This window comes from Miscanthus floridulus, chromosome 7 (assembly GCF_019320115.1).
Source record: "Miscanthus floridulus cultivar M001 chromosome 7, ASM1932011v1, whole genome shotgun sequence".
Classification (NCBI taxonomy): Eukaryota; Viridiplantae; Streptophyta; class Magnoliopsida; order Poales; family Poaceae; genus Miscanthus; species Miscanthus floridulus.
The window spans coordinates 79,633,547-79,640,404 of record NC_089586.1 but is presented as its reverse complement, the minus strand read 5'-3'; the positions used below and the strand labels follow the sequence as shown (position 1 = coordinate 79,640,404).

Below are 6,858 nucleotides of genomic sequence, written 5' to 3'. Positions count from 1 at the left end.
GTATTGCACCGGTTTAGAATATGGATGCAATTAGGAAGTACTATTGCAACGAATTTGTGTCTGATGTAAGGTCACCTTGCGACTGAGTAGCTAGCTGGTGGGACCACGTGTAAGTTATTTTTTTTGAAATAAAATTGACTAACGTGAAAAAAACATCTTGCGACTGCCTAGGTAGCTGGTGGGACCATGTCTAAGTGAATTGCCAGTTGGTGGGACCATGTCTAAGTGAATTCTTTTTTGAAATAAAATTGACTAACGTGAAAATAACACCTTGTGACTACCTAATAAGTGAATTGTTAATTTTAAGAAAAATGACACATCTAATAAGTGAATTGTTAATTATTTTTTTTAAAAAAATAACAGCTAGGACCACATCCAAGTGAATTGCTAGTTGGTGGGACCATGTGTAAGTTAATTATTTTTTGAAATAAAATTGACTAACATGAAAATAATTAAAAAAAATAACAGCTAGGACCACATCCAAGTGAATTGCTAGTTGGCGGGACCACGTGTAAGTTAATTATTTTTTGAAATAAAATTGACTAACGTGAAAATAATACCTTGTGACTACCTAATAAGCCTAATAAGTGCATTGTTAATTTTAAAAAAAATGACACGTTTAATAAGTGAATTGTTAATTATTTTGAAAAAAAAAATAACTACTTGTGAGGGGAAGAGGAGTCGAACCTGTGCCCAGACTGTCCAAGTCGTGGACAAACCACTAGGCTAGTTGTACATTGTTGCACGAACTAGGCTAGTTTGTATATGTGAGTGTGTGAGCAGCAACTAGCAGGTTTGAATTTTGTGAAGGATTATTTTCTGGAATAAAATCTTCCCTTCAGAAGAGTAAAAATGATCTTGGCACTAATACCTCACATGTTAAATTTCACTGTAAAACAACAGATTAACAATAACTCTCCAAATTGCTTGTGTTCCCCTTGCCTATCGCAGTCTATACTTGCCAAGATATATATGCTATCTGAAGTAGATAGTAATCCTATCAGAGTTCGAAGAATAATAAAACAAAGCTTCATGCATTGTACAGGGCCTCGCCGCCACCGTGGAGGCTGCAGGACCTAGTGCGCGTGGTGCTATCAGTGAACACAGACCGCGTGCGCCGCATCGGCGTACGGGGGCTGGCTGTGTGGCGGAGAGCTGGGATGCGGCGGCGTTGGCCTCAGCCTCGGCGAGCGGCGCGGAGGGAGGCGGACTCTTCCCCGGCGGCGGCGACGCTCGGCCTCCATCCAGGCGGCGCGGTGGCAGATCCAAGCCGTTTTCCGCACCATCTCCTCGCCCACTACTTCTCCTCCGATGGGGTCAGCGTTGGTGGCCGGGCCATACGAAGGGGGCGACGGACGTGCGCCGGTGCTCGGCTAGAAGCACGACGAGGCGGCGAGGGAGATGATGGTGGGGTTGATGACACAGCGGGGCGCACGCGACGGCGGCAGCGGCCGGTAGAGGCCCCCCGCAGCGGGATGCGCGACCTCCGATCCAACGTGGATGGCGAGCGGCTTGGCGTCCCTAGGCGCCCGGCGGACTCGCCTCCTTGGCCAGCGCCCTCGCGTCGTCGCCCTCGCCTCGTAGTCACGGGTGGCCGGGTACGTGAGTCACGGGTGTCGTCACGGGTTAGACACGGTTTTGAGGAATCACCGACGTGGGCCGGCCCATTACGACAATTGCCTGTTCTCCAACGCTTCTACTCCATTCCGAGCACTGAGCAAGCATATTAGTCCCAAATCGCCTATCCACCGATGTAGTGCTCTGCTTAAAAGTTGAAGGCTGCAAGCTCAGTCGAACTCACTACCTATACGACCACCATGACCACACTGCAGTTTGTTGGGCCTGTTCTAGCCAGGCCGGCCTTGCTGGGCTCCCCTATAGGGTTGAACCTGGCGAGGCCAAGGGCTTGGCTAGTATATAGCCAGAGTACTTTTGTGCTTTTTAACAATTTTTGTTTAACTTTTCGAATTCAACATGTTTTTAACAATTTTTGTTTAACTGTTTTAATTCAACATTCCAACAGCATTTAAAATATTTTGAAAACAATTTCTATCATGGTTACTATTGTTCTCGTTCTATGAATCAAAACGATGTTTCCGAAACATGGAATTTGCCCATGTTGCAGTTCTCAGGCTGCTAAGGTTTGGCACCCTCTTGGCTCCACCGCTGCTCATAATCTATTGAGTTGGATTCGAAAAGTTAAACAAAAATTGTTAAAAAACACATTGATTTTCAAAATGTAAACAAAAATTGTAGGAGAAAAGCTCATAAGTATAAATTGTTAAAAAACACGTTGAATTCGAAAAGTTAAACAAAAATTGTTAAAAAACACATTGATTTTCAAAAGATAAACAAAAATTGTAGGAGAAAAACAAAAATTGTTAAAAAACACATTGAATATAATGAAAAATTGTAGGCGCTAGACTAGCTAGTGGCGCAGCCTCACCGCAGCCCCAGCAAAGCCGGCCTGGCTAGATCAGGCCCACAAAGTACAACTTGGTAATGGTAGTCATACAGATAGTAAGTTCGACCAAGCATGCAGCCTCGAACTTTTAAGCAGGTCTCTACCTCGCTGAATTCGCGATGTGGGACTATGTGCATGCTCATTTGGAGAACAGGTAAACAATATCCTAACTGGGCCGGCTCAGTGATTCCTGAATACGAAGAGGAACAAACGTGTGCACTCTATGTGCTGCTGGTAGTTTAGTAAATAATGAAAGAACTCTATGTGCTATGTTCAGTACTTTGCAAGACCGAATACAAGCACTGTATGTGCTTGTGTTTGGAACCACTAATAGAAGCCTAATGGAACCAGTATGTATATTTGCATGTCTCTTGATCTTTTTCTCGTTGCATGCTTGGGTGTCCAGTCACCAAAATTCGTGGAAGCCTGAAGGGTGTGCATAGGCGTGTCAATTTATTTACATGTGCAGGTGCTCTATGGACAGTTGGTCAGGTTGTTTTGGGAAGTCAGAACCGTTGGTACTCAACTTGTGTTTCCAAAATTTTATAAATGTTGTTGGAATGTTGAATTTAAAAAAATAAATATAAATTGTTAAAAAACACGTTGAATTCTAAAAGTTAAACCAAACTACAAGCTGATGACATGACCGGACGCTGTGTTCCACATGACCGGACGTGCCGGTCACAACACTACAAGCTGAAACAGTACCGCTGCAGAAATTAGCCGTTTGAACTGACCGAACGCGCCTGCGCGTCAGGTCCTCATAACCGGACGCGTCCACTCAGTAAAAACCCTCTCTGGTCACTCTCTGTTCGTGGCCGGACTCCAATTCTCGGAGCGTCCGGTCTCCACTCTCTTCAGCGTCCGCTTACACAATGGACCACAGCCACTCTGCAACACTGACCGGACGCGGCTACCGTGCGTCCGGTTCCGAGTCCGGTCACACTTGACACTAAACAATGCATTGTAATACTATCCGGAAGCACAAACTGTGCGTCCGATGTAGCGTCCGGCCGCCCTTCTCACCCCATTCACTTCCAATTCAAGAAACTTCGTGAATGGTCTTGATTCTACTTAGTCTTAGAGCAAAATCAGAGCTACCTAGTGCTAGGTTTGACAAGTGTGCACCACACCTAACCATATGAGCATAAACAAGGTGACATGACATATATATATAAGCAACGCAGAGAGCACACATGTCACAAGAGTCTCATGATCACACATATCCACATATATCACAATTACGATGCATGAAAGTAAACATGATTCATGAAGTAGCACACAAAAGAACGAACCCATCTCTCATGCTCCTCCTAAGTCTAACATACTCGGTCCCTCTCCCCCTTTGGAGTAAAGCACCAAAACCTAAGGGTCGGTCGGCGGTGGGGCTGCAGCAGATGAGTCGAGCGCAGAGACGTGCGGTGTGACAGCAAACTGAGAACCATCATCTGACTCTGAACTGGCAGTCTGCTGACCCTGAGTATCTGGAGGTGAAGGTGGGTCTGTCTGTCTGTCTGAAGCCGGAAGTGCCTGACCCTCTGACTCAGTAGTAGTGGTCACAGGGTCGACAAGCTGAGACTCTGAAGTTGAGTGTCAAGTGTGACCGGATGCTGGATCGGACGCATAGTTTCCACGTCCGGTCAGTGTTGCAGAGTGGCTGTGGTCCATTTTTCGACCGGACGCTGAAGAGAGTGCATGACCGGACGCACCGAGACTTGGAGTCTGGTCACGAACAGAGAGTGACCAGAGAGGGTTTTTTCTGAGCGGACGCGTCCGGTCAGCTCAAACGGCTATTTTCTGCTGCTGTACTGTTTCAGCTTGTATTGTTGTGACTAGCGCGTCCGGTCGTGTGTAACTGCGCGTCCGGTCATGTCATCAGCTTTTAGTTTTGTTTAGCTTTTCGAATTCAACGTGTTTCTATCATGATTACTATTGTTGTCTTCATCCATTTACTTGCCTTGTCATTTCCAACAACCTAATATGTAGACTCATCTCATGTACCTAATATCATACTTATGCTTTATGTAGTTAAGTTATGTTCTTTAAAGTGATTTGAATAGAGCTGGGCTACTTGGTAAAACGAGTGTCCAGTGATGTATGTTCTCATAACATGTTTTATTCATTTATCTCCAATGTCATACATATCTCTGAAATGCTATCGTTCGAGTGTCCATTGCTTTCTCATAACATGTTTTATTCATTTACCTCCAATGTCATACATATCTCTGAAGTATCCATTTTACCTAATTCTTATTATACTTGAATTGGAACTGCTGTTGCTACTTGCTAAAGTTGAATACACTAATTGTGTTCTTAAATTTAGGAAAGCGCCTTCTCCAAAGTTGCAGAGAGAATTGAGTTGGAAGCTTCTGTGATTTCAAAAGAACAATAAAGGCACATTCTTCATAAAACCTACAAGGAAACCACTGGATGCAGGAGCAGGAAAGGTCCTAGACATGGATACATGGCAAAGTATCCGACCCGAAGCCAACTTATGAATGAATGAAATGAAGAACAGGCTCGTGCATCTGCATTAGCAGCAGCAGCCCAACAGAAGAATATTGAGATGCAAGCTGAGGTAGTCAAGTTAAAAGAACAGCTTACCGTTCAAGCCGCTGAGAGGGAGAGCGACAAGGAAAAAATTCAGCAGCTGCAACATCAACTGGAGAGTACAAGTAGCAAGATTAGAGAAGAACTAAGGCAAGAGTTTTTTGCACTAATCAAACAACAGAATCAAGCACCGCCTTTGGTACTAATACTACTTCTTAATTGTTACCAACATCATTGTTTTTAGTAAACCTTGATTGCTAATGTTTCTCCTTATAACTCCAATGCTTGAATGTTGCACCAACCACAATAGCCCCTCAGCCTGCAGAAACAGCCACTCATCCTTCAGAATTCACAACCAATGCTACTGTTACTGAAAATATGGTTAGTGGAAATGAAGGTGCAGATTTAGCACAGGTATTATTTTTTTGATGAATGCAAACTGCAATGTAATGGATACCTACATTTAATCTAACATAATGTGTGAATCTTTTTTTAAATACGAAGGCTGCTGTTAGTGCAAATGAAGTTGCAAATTCAGCACAGGTACTATTTTTTGATAAATGAAAACTGTAATGTAATGAAAAAGGATACCTACATTTAATCTTGAGGTAATGTGTGCATCTTTTTTTTAAATGAAGGTTGGTACAGAATCTGCGCTGGGCATACATAATGCACCTTCTAATGGGCCTGCTGTTGTTCCCACTCCTAGCCAAGGACCAGAACAAGTGCAAAAGGTAATATACTTCAAAAATATCACCTGTACTTTAACAGATTCTTAGAATTGCTAAGTGGTGATTGCTCCTTCAAATCTTCTTGTTTTTGCAGACTGTAGAAGACAGTGAATTAGTGAGCAATAAGATGAGTATCCAACCTAGTCGCCTCACTCGCAGCAATGCCAACAGATCAATTTTCCCAAATGACAAAGGCAGTAATGAATCTTTGAAGTTTATTACTTCACATACACTGAGGAATAATGCTGCAAGTAAAAAGCGACTTTTGAGAAATAAATGAGGAAATGTATGAGCTCAAAATCTTATACACGAATCAGGTGTCATTTTAAGTTGTTGTCCAGATTATTAACATGAACTTAAACATGTCCTTGCTGCTGCTCCTGCTAGCATTCCAATTTTGATTAGATAGTGAACAGCTTTAACTGACAGTGTCAAGCTGCTGTAGAGTGTTGCTTTCCACACCGGTGGGATTGGTGAGTTCTAGTAGTGCCATGACCCGGTTGGATTGGTCCCTGTGCCTATGCTGCTACTAGTCTTTGAGGACTTCATTTTAGTGATGCTACTTTGCAATGAACAACTGATGTTTGGTTGGATGGTACTGCAATCATTAGGATTTTGCAAGTTACTGATTTTATTCCCTAGATGGTCTTACTGGATTCTAGTGTTATGCTCTTTATGCTCAAACCTGCAGAAAGTGTCCAATGTTAATCAACTCCCCTGTTCTCATGTAAGCATGAGTAAAACCTTGATTAGCATCTACCATGCTGTCTATGTTTGATTCCAACTGTGTGATCAACTGTATATATTACTAATGCATGTCATTTTGACTTTTTCAGGAAGATCAACCTTGAGGGAGTCTTGGCAAGCTGAAATGAATCTAATATTGTGCAACGAGAAAGATATCATGTTGATCTGTGCTAAGAGACATGTATTTTTGTTTATGATTGCCTATTTGTAGCATAAGTTAGTGGTTTGTAATGCAGTTCAACTTTGCAATTACCTATTTGGAAATAGGAAGGCATTTGACTTCCTAACATTGTACAAATTATTGAATGCTTATGATCCAAGTTATTAATATGATTGCCTTTTTGTGCCATTGAATTTTGTAATTTT

The 6,858-nt window shown here is 42.7% G+C and overlaps 1 pseudogene; it reads left to right on the top strand.

Annotated features, from left to right (window-relative positions):
• Positions 1 to 4,958: 4,958 nt before the first annotated feature.
• LOC136465708 (uncharacterized) lies at positions 4,959 to 6,025 on the top strand (annotated as a pseudogene).
• The last annotated feature ends 833 nt before the right edge of the window (positions 6,026 to 6,858 follow it).